At 36.8% G+C, this 15411-nt stretch overlaps 1 protein-coding gene across 2 annotated transcripts in view; it reads left to right on the top strand.

The window, feature by feature from the left end:
- TXNDC16 (thioredoxin domain containing 16) overlaps positions 1–9289 on the top strand; it is a 94452-nt gene extending 85163 nt beyond the window's left edge. For both annotated transcript variants that reach the window (XR_013993357.1, XR_013993358.1), the window contains exon 24: positions 9199–9289. The gene's annotated coding sequence lies outside the window, so the exon portion shown is untranslated. The remainder of the gene's footprint in view (positions 1–9198) is intronic.
- Positions 9290–15411: the final 6122 nt, after the last annotated feature.

Genomic DNA, 15411 nt, shown 5'->3' with positions numbered 1-15411 from the left:
ACATAGAACATTCACTAAAGTAGATTATATTTTGGGCCATACAATAAATTGAAACTAATTGAAGAGATTGAAATCATAGAAAATTTTCTCTCTCCACAACAGAATTAAACTAGAAATCAATTAATAGATACCTGGAAATTTTCCAAATTTTTGGAAATTAACACTTATAAATAATCTTGTGTCAAAGAAAAAGTCGTAAGAAAATCAGCAGTTTGAATGAATGAAAGAAAATAACTGAATGAAAATAAAACCCAACACATCAAGATGTGTGATACAGCTAAAACAGGGTTATATATAGCACTAAATACTTAGATTAAAAAACAAAGAGATGAATAAAGTATTATCCTTAGAAACTATAAGAAGAGGAGCAATTTAGGCCCCAAATAAGAAAGGAAATAAAGGTAAAAATATAAAGCAATGAAATTGAAAACAGAAAAATAGAGAACAATTAATGAAATCCAAGCTGATTTTTGTGAGATGATCTATAAAAATGATAAGCCTGTAGCCAGAGTAGTCAAGAAAAAGACAGACAAATTACCAATAGGAAAAGAGGGAACATCACTACAGATCCTATGGATATTAAAAGGATACTAAGGTAATGGGAATAACAATGTAATAAATTTGATAAATTAGAGGTGGGCCATTGCCTATTTTATGAAGTTCTATTGGACTACAACCTCTCCCAATTTGTTTACATATTGTGTATGGCTGAGTAGTTTCAGCAGAGATCATATCGCCCACAAGCCTAAAATACTTAATATCGAGCACTTACTAAAAAGTTTGCCAACCTCTGACTTAGGTGAGTTAATCAAATTTCTTAAAAGATCTAAATACCAGATCTCATTCAAGAAGAAATAGGTAACATTAATTACCCCGTATCTATTGAAAAAACAAAATGGATTTGTAGTTAAAACCTCTCCACAAAGCTCCTGGCCCAATTGGTTTTACTGGCAAATTCTACCAAACACTTAAGGAAAAATAATACAAATTCTACACAAGGTCTCCCCCTCACCCCCTCAAAAAAAACAATTGAAAAGGAAGACATACTTGGCCAGTGTTACCCTGAAACCAAATCCAGACAAAGACATTACAAGAGCAGAAACAACCAATATATTTCATAGATATGCATACAAAATCTTTAACAGAAACTACCAAATCTAATCCAACAAATATGAAAAAGATAGTACATCATGACTAAGTAGAGTTTATATCAAGGATGCAAGGTTAAGGTTGGCTCAATATGTCAGGCTTACTTCATTAATATTTTAGAAAATGTCTGCCAAATACTCAAGTCTAAATAACCATAGTTTGTTCTTTCCAGTAAAAATGGTGTTCTATGGAAAAACAACAACAAAAAGCTTGCCTAGTTTAGCTCTCAACGCACACATTAATTTTTCTCAAGATAAACATACTTTGGGATAACCACAGTGGTTCTTTGCATGCACTTTCCATTTCATCACAGCATTAAAAAGACATGTACCCAAGATTCAAATTTTAATCAAGTCAATCAAGCAGTATCACTGCTTCATGAGAGATACTCTTAACTAACATTGGATTTTTTTTCAATACTGTAAGTGTCATAGTGACTACTAAACCTGCTGAATTAGGGGAAAGAAAAAAGTATGATGAAATTAAAATCATAAGACATGAAGACATTGCTCTTACTTTTTCAACAGTCAAATCTATTAAGTCAGCAAAAATATTTTGTTGACATTTTAGAAATATGGGAAAGTCATTTATCTTGACAATTGTGACTTTACAAAGACAGATAGGTCATTTGCGTTTTCCCAAAACATAAATTGCATAAAACACTGTGGGAAATGTAAAATACCAAAATAATTTGGTACCAAATAATACCAAATACCAAATAATATTTGATGGTTTATCTTTGAACAAAGAGGGACTCTCTAGATTAAAGACCTCTTGTAAATAAATTGATTAGTTTAATTTCTCTACACTGATTTGGTGAACAGAACCTAGGATGACCATTATGCTCACACCATACATAATCCCCTCCCCTTGAGTGGGTGGGACCCGTGGCTTCCTTCTGACCAGTAGAATATGGCAAAGACAATGAATGTCACTCCCACGATTATATTACAGTATGTATATATAATACATATTTATTTATCTTGCTAGCATACAGAGGTACTCTTGACTGACTTAATGAAGTAAGTAAGAATCCTCTAAGTATTGCAGGTGGCTTCTGGGATCTGAGGGAGACCTCTGGTCAGCAGCCCACAAAAACTTGGGCCCTCAGTCATATAGCCCAAGGAAATAAATTCTGCCAACAACATGAATAAATTTGGAAATGGATTCTTCCTCACTCAGCCTCTGGATGAGAATGTAGCCTATGAAATCATGAGCAGAGGACATAGTAAACTCATGCCTGGATCCTGACTCACAGAAATTGTGAGATAAAAAATGTTTAGAATTGTTTTTGGCAGTGTGACTAAAACGTAGCCTATTTTTTCATGGAATTTACATTCCAGTGCATGAGATAGAAAATAAACAAGTAAATACACAGATTTAGGTGATGATAACCGCTAGGAAGAAGAAAGAGTAAGTCAAAGGGAGATATGGAGTGGTATGGGAGATTTTTCTTTTATAGGAAACGGTTAAGGAAAAACTCACTGATAAGATATTTGAGCAAAAACTGAAAAAAGGAGGGGACAAGAGAGTTCTTGGTGAGAAAGAAAATGTTCCAGACAGAGGGACTAGCAAGTGCAAAGGCCCCAAGTTGGGAAAGTCTGATGTGTTTGAGGAACACCAAGGAAGTCATTGGCTGGAATGTGAGGAAAGAATAGTACAAAATGGAGATGTAGCCAAAGGTCTTAATCATTCAAGTCCTTGTTAGCCATGGCCAGGATCTTCCTTTCTGAGTGTTGGTTTGGAATGTCCAGGAGAGGGATGTGATCTGATTTTTTCAGTCAGAGCGATCACTTTGCTGAGCTGAGAATAGACTGTAGGTATGGACAGAAGGAGGCAGAAGAGTTCGAAGGCTACTGCAACAATCCAGGTGAGAGCTGAGGGTATGGCTTGGCCTAGGACGATGAAAGTAGTGAGGATTCTGTATATTTTGAAAGTATAGCTGATAGATTTGCTGATGGATGAAATGTGAAGTATGCTAGAAAGAGACAAGTCAAGGATGACACCCAAGAATTTTGGACTGAGCAACTAAAAGATTGGAATTACTATCAACTGAGAGGATAAACAGTAGGAACAGGTTGGGACGTGAGACAGGGAATCGGAAGTTTAATTTTTACCTGTTAGGTTTAAGATGCCTATTAGAAATCCAAACAGCAATGTCAGGTAGTCAGCAGAATATATAAACCAAGAGTTGAAAGGAGAGGTCTGACACGGAGGTGTAAATTTGGGAGTTGCCAGGGTATAGGTAATATTTAAAGCCACAAGACTGAGTGAGACCACAAGGGAATGAATGCAGGTGGAACAGAAAAGCATTTCAAGTACTAAAGCTAGGGCATGACAACATTTAGGGGTCAGAGAGACGAGTAATCAGCAAAGGAATCTGGTTTGAGCCAGAGAGAGCAATTTGGGAGTCCTCAGCATGTGGATGGCGTTTGAATCCATGGGCTTGGATGAGATCACCTAGCGAAGGAACGTAGAATGAAAAGAGACTGAATCCTGGGGAACCCAAGCATTTTAAGCAGTTGCCAGAGAGGTGGAGGGAAACCAAGAGAATATGCTATCAACTTAATGCCTTTAGGCAAGAGGTTTGAGTATCCCATGAAGAGAGAGTATTCACTTACATCAGGTAAGGCTGAGAGAGCAGTATGTCAAAAAAAGTGACTTGGCAGCTAGGGTCACTGGTGACTTCAAAACAAGTAGTTTCAGTGTACAGCTTGTGGGGAGAACCCAGATTGGAGAGGGTTGAGATGTGAATCGAAAAGAATAGAAGAAGAGTTACTGAGTGGGCAGCTCTCCAGACATGTCACCATGAAGGTAAGCAGAGAAATGGGGCAGTGGCTAGAGGGTCATATGAAGACTGGGTGATTTGGGGGGTGGGGGTGGGAGATACTTCAACATAGAAGGGGATGATTAAAAGTAGGAAGTCCTACATAAAGGGGGTGGGTCTGGGATCCATCATTTAGGCAGAGGGATTGCTCTTCCGTAGGAGGAGAGCCACTTTCTTAGTGGTGAAAGGAGGGAAGAAGAAGATGGGTGTAGACGCAGGTAGGTCTGCACAGTTAGTGACAGATAAAATAGAGTTTCTGCCTAATTTGTTCTATGCTGTCCATGAAGTATACAACAAAGTCATAAGCTAAAAATGAGACAGGTCAATGAGTTAGGAAATTTGAGGAGAAAAGAAAAAGTGTAGACACTTTTGAGAGTAAGAAACTAGAGAAACAAAGTAGCTTGATGGGCTGTTATTAAAAGCCCATTTGAGGTTGAAGCATGAACTTAACATGAATTTATTCTGCCCTGTGATGTGATTTTTCTCCAGCTGTGTTCAACTATCAACGTACTTGATGGCAGAGAGAAGACAGAAGCTTGAATTTTTCCAGCTTTGTCAAACTTTGTTAAGCAAGCATGATGGGGTAAGAGTGAGAGAACAGGGGTAGGTGGCAGAAAATGAGTAATTGAGAGCTTATGTTAGCAAGTGTCTAAATGATGGGCCATGGAATCTAAGTCAGACAAATAGGTAAATAAATTACAGGAAGGGTCTAAATAGAAAGTAAGAAAGTAGCAACATCAATGCATTGAAGATCACGATATGGTTGATGAACCAATGTTCTTTCTAGAAGTTGTGTTTGGGATTTTTTTAGCCTGAAAATGTTAACACATTTCTAAATACCTGATTCAATTCTTCTGTGATTGGTAGAGTTCCCCTGAAGGAAGCCAATAGGAAAGAACCGCTTCCATCAGAATTTTGTTCTCTGTGGAGTGTGTTGGATGTGTCTAACTTTGTGGCCACATCAGTCTTGAAGGTCACAACCAAGATTGGTTGGCTCTTAATAATACCAATTTCTGAGTCAGAACTCCATGTTCCTACCTTTCTCTGCCCTCATCCTGCAGTGGCAAATTCTAAAGCACCCAGAAGATCTTCTTGTTCTATCATTACTAAAGTTTATCGGGGGTATATTAATATCGGCTCTCATATCATTTCCTGTTTTGTGGTTCTAGCTGCTCACCTGATCCAATCATTGTTCTGAAATAAAGGAGAGAGTAAGAAGGTGCTTTCTTCCCATTTGTGTTAAAATTTTGTTTATTAAACCTGCACATAGAGTTTGTCTTAATATAACTCTTTTCTTGCAGATCTTTTATTAAACTTGTTCTTTCAAAATAACTCAGCTTTTCCCTCCCAGAATTTTATTTCCTATTCGTTGAGGTATAGACAGTAGGCAGCCAGGTTGAAGGCAATACAAGTGATACCACATTGAGTTCTTCTCAATGGTGTTTCCCACCACATTCAGGAATTGCTATGGCAAATGGTGACTTGAGCTTTCTTTCTCCCAGAAGGTGTGCTTTCTGATTAGCCACTGCAGATCTGATTATCACATTTAAATGTCATTGTCCTTTTCAGTGCCCAAATTAAAGTTTCCGTAGTAGATATGCACAAAAGAGATCCCTGCTCTATTTGAATTTCTTTTTTCTAAGTTGGAAGACCAGTCCAGCTCCATGTAACACTATTTGCTGGTACTAATGTAATAGAGATAATACTCTGGGGACAATTTGGCCAACTGTTAATTGAAAGGCCCTCTGACATGTCCATGATACCATTGAACCAGAATGTTATCTAGGATATCCAGAATCCACCAAAAGTAGGCACAAATCAAATGCCTGGAGATGATATGCAATTGAAAATAACTACTACGAAGTGGTTCTAGGAATATGGCAGTATATGTCATTTGCATCAATCCTGTTACTGAAAAATCTAAAATGCTAGATAATTTTTAAAATTTTTTTTCAAAGGATTAAGGGACTGACAAGAGATTAAAAAAAATAAAATTACCAGGCCAAAATCTAAGTGAATGCAGGAAATTAGAGAATTCAAAGAAACACTTTAGGTGCTTTTCCCTAAATGCATTTGACCATGTACATCAATTTGAACTTCGGCTTTGACATGGGAACAAAGTCAAAGCCAAAGACTCATCCACGATGGAAAGTTGAAACTCCAAAGGGCTACACCTGTGAGGTACAAGTGAACTGGGAAAAAGCAAACAAACAACCCAAAACCCTTCTCTATCTCTGCATACTCAGCTACTACAAGGAAAGATGTTTTGATGTTGTGTAAGCAAAAGAAAAACAAAAAGCAAAACCATCCTGAGATCCTGAAACTACACCCAGTCCTGGAGAAGATTTGCAAACCAAATTAATATAACCTGCAATGTTCCAAAAAATAACCTGAAGTGATGAATTTAGTTTAAAATAGTCCCAAACAGGTTCTGGAACTAGGAACCTGACAAAAACACATCGTCTCTGGGGAAAGTCACTTTCATATTTCGGCCTCAGACTTCCCCGAAATAACTTTCTTCAGAACAATGATACACATGTAGTCAAAAACAAGAAAGCAGACAAGGAAAAACCAAGCACGCTACAAATGAGAACGTGCATGAATTAACAGCAAGAACATACCAAATAAAGACTTTAGACTTTAAAATTATGAGACACACAAAACAATTATGCTTGCTATGTTTCAAGAACTACAAGGCAAGCTTGAACATATCTGCAGAAAATAGTCAACTATAAAAAGCACCAGAACTAATTTGAAAAAGAACCAAATAAAACTTTTAGAAATAAAACTACGATTACTGAAGTTAAAAATTCAAATTAGGTACAGTTGAAAAGAGAGATAAGTAGAAGCTAAAAGATAAAAAAATTATTCAGAATATACCACAAAGAGATAAGAAGATGAGAAATATAGACAAGAGATTAAAAGTCGTGGGATGGAGTGAGAAAGATTGACATATGTGCAATAGGCAATCTAGAAGGAGAGGAAAGAGACAGAATGGGGCAGAGATGCCAGGTGAGACAATTACTGAGTATTTTCCAGGGTGATAAAAGATACCAATTCACAAATTCAGAAGTTTATAAATTCCTAAGCAGCGTAAATAAAAACAAATCCACACTAGACACATAGTGAAACTACAAAACATCAAAGGCCAAGACAATCTTAAAAGGTGCCGGAGAAAAAGACAGATTGTATTCGAGGAGTATGGCAGCCTGTGTCATAAAAAGCTGATAGACAAAAGCTGAACCAGGAGACAGGGGAATGAAATCATCAACAGGCTGAAAGAAAAGTAATTAGTAACCCAGAATTTTACATCCAGTGAAAATATTTTTCAAAACAAGGAGTAAGATAAAAACATTTTAGAACAGCAGAAACAGAGTTTCCATCGGCAAAATAAGGAGATCCAGGTTACATACTTTATGTGGAAGGAGCAAGATCCCAGATGGGAGGCAAAGTGGTGAGTAAGCAGGTAAATCAGAATGAGCACTAACTGCATAAAACAAAAATGTCGTGTGGGGTTTTAAATAGCAAACATGATGAAATCACAATATACAACAATAATATGCAAGTAGAGAAAGGAGTCAATAAAGTCAATGTATCCTAGAATCCCTGGGACAAGGATAAAGTTATTTTTAGGTTATAAAAGGCAATAAGTACGCATTTTGTAATTTCTAGGGTATCTGCTAAAAGAATAAAAATCTTTCAAACTATGAAAGGGAAAAATTCTAGCTATAAAAAGATAATTAACCAAAAGAAGGCAAGAAAGGAAACTAAATGAAACATAGAACAGGTGGGATAAGTAACACAAAATAAGACAGAAATTTAACCCAAAATGCCAGTAAATATGTACAAATGGACCAAATAGTCCAATTAAATGACTGTCAGGTACGATCAAAAAAGTTGCTTATGTAAAGTTTACAAGAGATACATGTTAAATTTAAATATACAGAAATGTTCAAAGTAATAGGATAGAAAAAAAAATCATACAATTTCTAAGGAAGAGAAAGCTGGTTGCATAAGATAGACATTAAGGCAAAAATCATAATTAAAGATAAATGGTCTTCATAATGATAAATGTTCTATTCTCCATTAAGTTATGACAGTAGTAAATCTGTAATCACCTAATAACAGTTTCAAATTATATGCAGCAAACGTAATAGAAGTTCATAAATTTTCCATACTAGATTTTTAAGTACCCAAGTAATTAATAGAGCCAGCAGAAAAACATAAGGTAAGTTAATCAAAGATTTAAACAATGTCATTAATAAATTTGTCCTACTGCAGAATACACATTCTTTTACAACACATACAGAACATTTGTAAAAATTGACATATGCTGAGCCGTAAAGCAAGTCTCAATAATTGTTAAAGGACGGAAATCTTAAGTCCAGAACGTGTTCTCAGACCACAATGCAATCTAGAAATCAATAGCAAAATGAGAAGTAGACATGTAGCATTAAGGAGTTGGATATGCAAGTCTGAGCTTGAGATCCAAATCTGGGAGTCATACAGCTTATAGGTGGCAAAACTTGGAAATTAAACCTGGGTCTCCTTCACATCCACTTAGTGGGATGATACCATAGAAAGTCTTTCCTATCCATAACAGTTGTTTCTGCATTGGAAATTAAATATATACAATACATAAAAATAATACGAAAATGGCCCATTACTGGGTTATTGAATAAGCAGAGAATTCAAACATCTGTCACACTTAGAGCTGACTCATTTTCTAACATTATGGTTGTAGGCTGTAATTTCATAGTTTTTTAAAATCAGCCTTATTATTTTTTCTTTTAATAAGATATATTAATTGAAGCTTAACCAAGATTTTTTTTTTTTAATAACTCAGAGTCAAGTCCATATAAAGGCCTCAAGAGCTATTAAAAACCCAGATGCAGAGTCTGGAGTCTTGTGAAATATTCCAGACAGCCCTCCTGTCTTACAGTAGGCAAAAATTTCACGTCAGCTTTTTAGTCAAATAAAGCACTCATTTCCTTTGACATTAGATGCAGTGGGATTTTCTGTTTCTCATGGGGATATTTTATACAGTTACAAAGACTTTTTTAAGAATTAATTTTCCTCACATTTAAATGTATTTCCTTGTTAGAGATACAGTGTAACCAGCTACCCACCCAGTTCTTTGTGCCATGAAGTTCCTTCTGAATGTCTGGTTTATTGTACTGAGAGTGACTAATGCATTTAAATCTCTTCCCCCAAATTACCAGGACTGGATTCTAAAGACACACCAGCCCTAAATGGTCTTGACCAATGGAAACAGTAAGTAAATTCCTAATGAGACTTTAAAAGAAGGTAGGATTATTCTTGTTTCTAAAGATACTTGGGGGTGGGGAGGAGGAAGAGAAAGCTATTGGAAGACAGTTTCCTTAAAAATAGTCTAATGAAAATGTCATTCAAAGAAATTCTTATGTTTAGTAAAGATAATCAAGAATAGTTACATACACAGAAATATCTGGGAGAGGCAGTATTTCACAGTGATCAGAGAATGGGCTTTGGCTTTGGACTGAAAATCTTCGAGTCCTTATTCTTCGTATAATTAGCAGAATGGTATTGTAAAGTTACTTAAAATCTTTCCATCTTCATTTCTTCACTCGTGAAAATACTGTTCACCACATAGTGTTAAGGATTAAATAGGAGAATCTGTAGTAAGCCTTTGATAAATGTTATTTTAGAGGTGCGTTCATTTATTTAAAATTTTTTCCTGTTAGCAAAGTAATATATTGTTGTAACAATAATTCAAAGAATTCAGAAAAAAAAAGAAGAAAAATGCAATAGCTACCTCACTTCCCTCCAACTGTAATTATAGAGCCAAATGGTAACCACTGTTAACAATTCGGTTTGTATTTGATCTTCTAAATATTTCACTTCTTATTTTAGGGTTTGAGATGCCTATGTCAGTAGATGTTTTTTATTCAATTTACTTTTTCTTTCCATACATAACATTAAAAAAATTTCCCTTTACTTTTTGGTGTTAAATTCATATTTAGTATTCACACTGAGATCAGGAAGGAGAGAGGTTGTGGAAGAATCTGTGCCATTTAATCATTAATGTGGTCTGTAGTTGCTTTTTTGTACTGGGGTGTGCACTTCAAAACCAAGCTTTAAAAATTAACATACTTATACCTACAACGTCCTTTGTTTGGCTGTAAAGAACATCCCCCTGGTGTCACAGAGGGCAGTGCTCACAGCATTCCACCAGATGTCCTGCTGAGGGCTGCCTTCTCCGTGTGTCTAGGTATCACTTGTGGTTACCAATGTCTGATGAATATGACTGTAGGTGTGAATGTTGTATCAGCTAAGAATGCTGTAACTGCACGTAACAGATAATCTAACAGTAGCTTAATCCCATAGGGTTTTTATCTCATTTAAGTGACAAGAAGTCTGCAGATATAGCAGCTCCATGACAGATCAATGTCCTAGGTTCTGTCTTTTTGCTTTGCCATCCATATTGTAATGGCTTGTTGACTCTTGATTACAAGATGCTTGCTGAAGCTCTAACAAGTAGCATGTATTCAAGGCTGGAAGAAAAGAGAGAGTAGAGCCAGATAGGTCTTTTTCCATTTTATAAGGAAAACAAAGGCTTCATCAGAAGTCCTCTAGGAGACTTGTGCTTGGGCCAGAGCTGGACCACATAGCCACACCTCCCTGCAGAATTGCTGCGAAGCAAGTCCTGTATTTGGTTTTCCAACCTCTACAGTGGGAAGCGGCAATGGGAACGGGGATTACTGATCCACAGCCTCTGGCACAGGAGGGACAGTGGGAGATGGGTGGGGGGTGGAGTGGTGACTATTCTGCTCAGTTTCTCTTGTTGGTGTTGGTATGAGACATTACATGCCCCAGTCAGAGCCACGAGGATGACCCATAAGCCTGTCATTGAGAAGCTCCATGCCAAGAGAAGGCCTGGGTTCCTCAATTACAGCTCTTAATGACCAGCTCCTTTGGTTCAGACATAGCTACTTGCCCAGAGTGCACATGTGCCCTGAGGCTGGGTTGAGGCAGGTCTGGCATATGCCATCTCTTAACTCAGGATCCCTTTGCTTTTCTCTAACAATTACAGTATCTTTTTATCCGAAAGGTTTATTGTGGGGACCCTGTTTCCTTCCCTGCCCTTGAGCATGGTTTGGGAACACTCTAGCCCACTGAGAAGTTCTCCTAAAGTCCAGGGATCCTATGCAAACAAGTTTACTCCTTCTCGGAATTTTGCACACCAAAGGGGCGTGGTCTCCATACGGCCTTTTCTATAGGCAGTGGGCCTTGGCTAACATTTCCGTAACATATAAGAGTTATTCAAATGACTCTTTAAAGAACAAGGAAAATCATTCAAGTTGACTCCTTGTGTTGCCTACTTGCTTACCACAGAGGTGGAGTTCACCTTCTCCCACCTCAAAAAAACAAAAAATCAAAACAAAATAAAAATCTGGCTACACAATAAATTAGATAATATGCAGTAATTGCAATACTAGCAAATGGCATAATTGACTCTCTGAGCTTTTATGTACCGGTAACACATCTTTAGATCACATCATTCACTCATTTATATTCATTCCTTCGACCAAGATCTGTGGAACCCTGCAAGTACCAGACCTTGAGCTAAGTGTTGTGGATACAAAGTCAAATCAGACATGGTCCATTACCTGAAGGACTTTATTAGCATCGAGTGTGTGGGAGCGATGTGGAAATGATTTTTGCTGTTGTGTTCTGAGGGCTAGAGCAGAGGGGTGCCTAGGATGGTAGGGAATCCACGTGGAGGGTGGCTAAGTCAAGCTGAAGACCAGACAGCTTGTGAGGGGAGAGGATGCTCGAGCTGAATTTTGAAGTATGAGCTGAAGTTGCTAAAGGAAGAAAGCATGGGTGATGGCAGGGTGCACATGGTGTTGTTCCTGCGTGTACTGGATCACTATACAACCCGTGCACGCAAAGCCAACAAAAGCAAGAGTTCCGTATGGAATAAGTGGTATTTGGAGAAATGAAGTCTAGGGGGGCCACAGAGGAACAGGTGACAGATACTGCAAAGTGTCGTTGAACACTCAACAAAGTGTTGTTGAGCTTGAATTATGGATGGTAGGTTATAAATTTTGGTTATAAGCCTATTAGGTGATTCCCCCCACCAAAAAAAAAAAAACCTGAAAAAATAAACTTCAAATGTTTCTATTTTGATGAAAGAGGAAAGTTAAACATCTCTGATGGATTGAGTATAAAGCTATGGTCGTCCCAACATGATAATTACAATCATTTTAGAATAATAGTCCCTTTGTACCAGCCTCTCTGTTTGCATTCGCTTTAGTAGATTAAACCCTCTGGGTACTTCAAACCCCTTTATGTGTTTTTAGAGTTGTAGGTGAATATTTTATCCTGGAAATTGTAATGAATTAGAAACTCTCTAGGGCTAAGTCATTTCCTGCAGTGTGTTTTCCAGGCTATTAGAGTACCATTTATTCCCCTGCAATATAAAATGCACAAAATGGGGACTGAGTTAATAAACCTCCCTTGGCATTTCATTTATTGTAGCTTCAGGAAACAACTGAGGTATGGGAAAGACAGAGACAGATATTTGCATATCAATTTTGTTTCTTTAGTTTGGCTTCAAAGCGTTCTAGTGTTTCTCTAGTGTTCTAGAAAACTGGATCTTTGAGAAGAAGATTCCCACAATGAAGCCTTAATGTAATTCAAGAAGTCAGAGAGGGTGAAATTTATTTTTAGATTTTTTTTTTGTTGAAGTGCAGTAAAAACATTTTGTCTGTTGGTTTTAAAGTTGTATTCCAGTTGTATTCCAGTGTACTGTGAACATTTGTATTCCAGTGTACTGTGACATTTGAGACTGAGAACATTTCAGAAGATTGTCAGTATTGAGATACTTGTTTCTAATTCTCTGTGTGTGGTGGTTGCTGCAGAAATGATTCACAATGAACTCACTCTAGTCTAAACCCCACAAAAATACTGATTCGTAATGCCCTTTCCTGTACATTGCCTTATTTAACCTTCATGATATCCCTGTAAAATTCGCTTGGCACTTTACAAGCTAGGAAAGTAATTCAGAGATTCTAGCAAGTAAATTCCAAACTTAAGTCTTCATTCACATCACCTAGGAGAGCTTTCTTTCCTTTAGATTCATGGACTTCACTCCCCTACTCAAGCTCCAGGACTCTGCTTTAATAGTTAAAAAGCTGCCCAGACAATGCATAGAGTGAACCCAGTGAGGAACCCCTGTTTAAGGGGATTTTTCTAGAAGTCTTACGGAACAGAACCAGAACTCAAACCAGAGAGGCTGACTGCAAGTCAAAGGTGTTTCCCATAGATCACAAGTCAGGTAGAAGCAGTGGATGAGAGAAAAGGTTTGGGGGGATAGATGTAGATGGATGTGGGTTGATGGCAAAAAGATAAATCTTAGAGTAATTTTATTTCTAAAAAGAATTTTAAAAAGTAGAGATGATTGTTCTTTTCCAAGCCTCAGAAATCACCTCAAATTCAATTGTTATAAACATATATCACATCTAACATTGAAAACATAAAATTTTAAAAAATATATTTGTTTACAGTGGAATCCACAAACACTACCTACCATACAGGAATTTCTTTGTTTTACTCTTCCTTATAATCATTGACAGACATGCATTGTAAAAACAATTTAAGTAGTGGTGGGAAAGAATTTGAGAGTTATTTCTAGTAATTCCCTTGCTCCCTTAATGGGTGGGTATCAGAATCTCTTTTTTAATGTGTATCTGACTTTATTTTGCTAACACTTGCTCCAATCTTAACTTCATAAATCTGAGGTTTTCAATCCTTCCTAATCCAACAGGAAATCTGAGAGTTCAGGCTCTGTCCCTTGCTGTTGGTTCCCTTAAGAATGGTCTTTAACTTAAGCATAAGACCTGACACAATAAACTGCATAGAGGAAAACATAGGTACTAAACTTATGGACCTTGGGTTCAAAGAGCATTTTATGAATTTGACTCCAAAGGCAATGGAAGTAAAAGCTAAAATAAACAAATGGGACTATATGAAACTTAAAAGTTTCTGCACAGCAAAAGAAACCATCGACAAAATAAAGAGGCAACCGACTGAATGGGAGAAGATTTTTGCAAACTGTTCCTCCAATAAGGGTCTAACATCCAAAATATACAAGGGACTCATGAAACTCAACAACAAAAAAACAAACAACCCAATTGAAAAATGGGCAGAGTACCTGAAGAGACATTTCTCCAAAGAGGACTTACAAATGGCAAATAGACATATGAAAAAATGCTCAACATCACTAATCATCAGAGAAATGCAAATAAAAACCACAATGAGATATCACCTCACCCCAGTCAGAATGGCTATCATCAACAAGACAAATAGTAACAAGTGTTGGAGAGGCTGTGGAGAAAAAGGAACCCTCATACACTGTTGGTGGGAATGCAGACTGGTGCAGCCGCTATGGAAGGCAGTGTGGAGGTTCCTCAAAAAATTACAAATAGAATTACCATATGACCCAGCAATCCCTCTGCTGGGTATCTACCCCAAAATTTTTAAATCATTTATACATAAAAACACATGTGCTCCAATGTTCGTTGCAGCTTTGTTTACGGTGACCGAGACATGGAAACAACCAAAATGTCCTTCGATAGATGAATGGATAAAGAAGTTGTGGTATATATACACAATGGAATACTATTCGGTGGTAAGAAAAGATGATATAGGAACATTTGTGACAACATGGATGGATCTTGAGAGTATAATGCTAAGCGAAATAAGTCAGACAGAAAAAGCAGAGAACCCTATGATTTCACTGATATGTGGTATATAAAACAAAAACAACAAAAGAACAAGACAAACAAATGAGAAATAAAAAGTCATAGACACAGACAATAGTTTAGTGGTTACCAGAGGGTAAAGGGGTAGGGGGGTGGGAGATGAGGGTAAGGGGGATTAAATATATGGTGATGGAAGGAGAATTGACTCTGGGTGGTGAACACACAATGGGATTTATAGATGATGTAATACAGAATTGTACACCTGAAATTATGTAATTTCATTAACAATTGTCACCCCAATAAATAAAAATAAATAAATAAATAAAAATAAAAAATAAAAATAAAAAAGAATGGTCTTTAGCTTTTTATCTACTAGAGAAAATAATGATTTTTATGGCTCTCAAGTGTCTTTTTAAAGTAGGGATTTCTTTTCCTTTGATGATATATTCCAACTCCCATTTTATATTTTCTGAATGAGTAATCCTGTGGGTAAATGCCCTTTCATACGTCTGTATGACAGGCAGTTGAATAGACGAAACTTCTAGTTAAAGAAACCATTTTGTACCTTTTTTAAAAATAAAAAATAAGAAAAATTGCTTTCTACATGAAAATTCACCCACAAATTCTTATTTTATATTTTTGGATTTTCAAATTTTGCTATCTGTTTAAAGAAAGGCATAGTCTTAC

This window comes from Rhinolophus hipposideros, assembly GCF_964194185.1.
Source record: "Rhinolophus hipposideros genome assembly, chromosome: 5".
Classification (NCBI taxonomy): domain Eukaryota; kingdom Metazoa; phylum Chordata; class Mammalia; order Chiroptera; family Rhinolophidae; genus Rhinolophus; species Rhinolophus hipposideros.
Note: the sequence above shows the minus strand (reverse complement) of the source record. Positions and strands in the feature narration are given on the sequence as shown.